This window comes from Dipodomys ordii, unplaced genomic scaffold (genome assembly GCF_000151885.1).
Source record: "Dipodomys ordii isolate 6190 unplaced genomic scaffold, Dord_2.0 Scaffold39, whole genome shotgun sequence".
NCBI lineage: Eukaryota > Metazoa > Chordata > Mammalia > Rodentia > Heteromyidae > Dipodomys > Dipodomys ordii.
Window position 1 is genome coordinate 8,848,251 of NW_012267255.1, and position 551 is coordinate 8,848,801.

The window sequence follows — 551 nt, forward strand, 5'->3', positions numbered from 1 at the left end:
CGCGGCCCGGCCCGGGACCCCGACCCCCGAGGCAGCGGCCACGCCCCTGGGACTGTAAACCGAAGCAGGGACCTGTGGGAGACCGGACGAAAGAAGCTTCAACTCGTACGTGAAGTTTGCCTCCCCGAACCCCGAAGGCGCGGGAGGGAACCCCGAGCTCCGGGCGGCGCGTCCGCCGAGGACGCCAATCCGCTCCTCATCCGCAAACTCCCACCCTCTCTCCAACCCGCCCGGGCGCTGTCCCAAGTGAGGACGCGCAAAGGGGCACGGGAAGTGGAGTCCGACGGGGACGTCCCGCCCCGAGGCTCGGCGATGGAAGAACTACAACTCCCAGAGGGCCCTACGGGGCTGGGCTCCCTGGGCGAGTAGTTCCTGCTTGCCTTGGGCTGAGGCCAGCCGGCCTGTCCCGGGACTAGGACGCCAGAGTACATTCGCCCCGACAGGACCCTACGAAAATGCGAAGACTGGGGTCCAAGGTGGTAGTGTGAATACTGTAGAAAAGTTTGAATGAGGGAGTAGTTTGAATGTGGAAGACTTCCTTAAATCCTGGA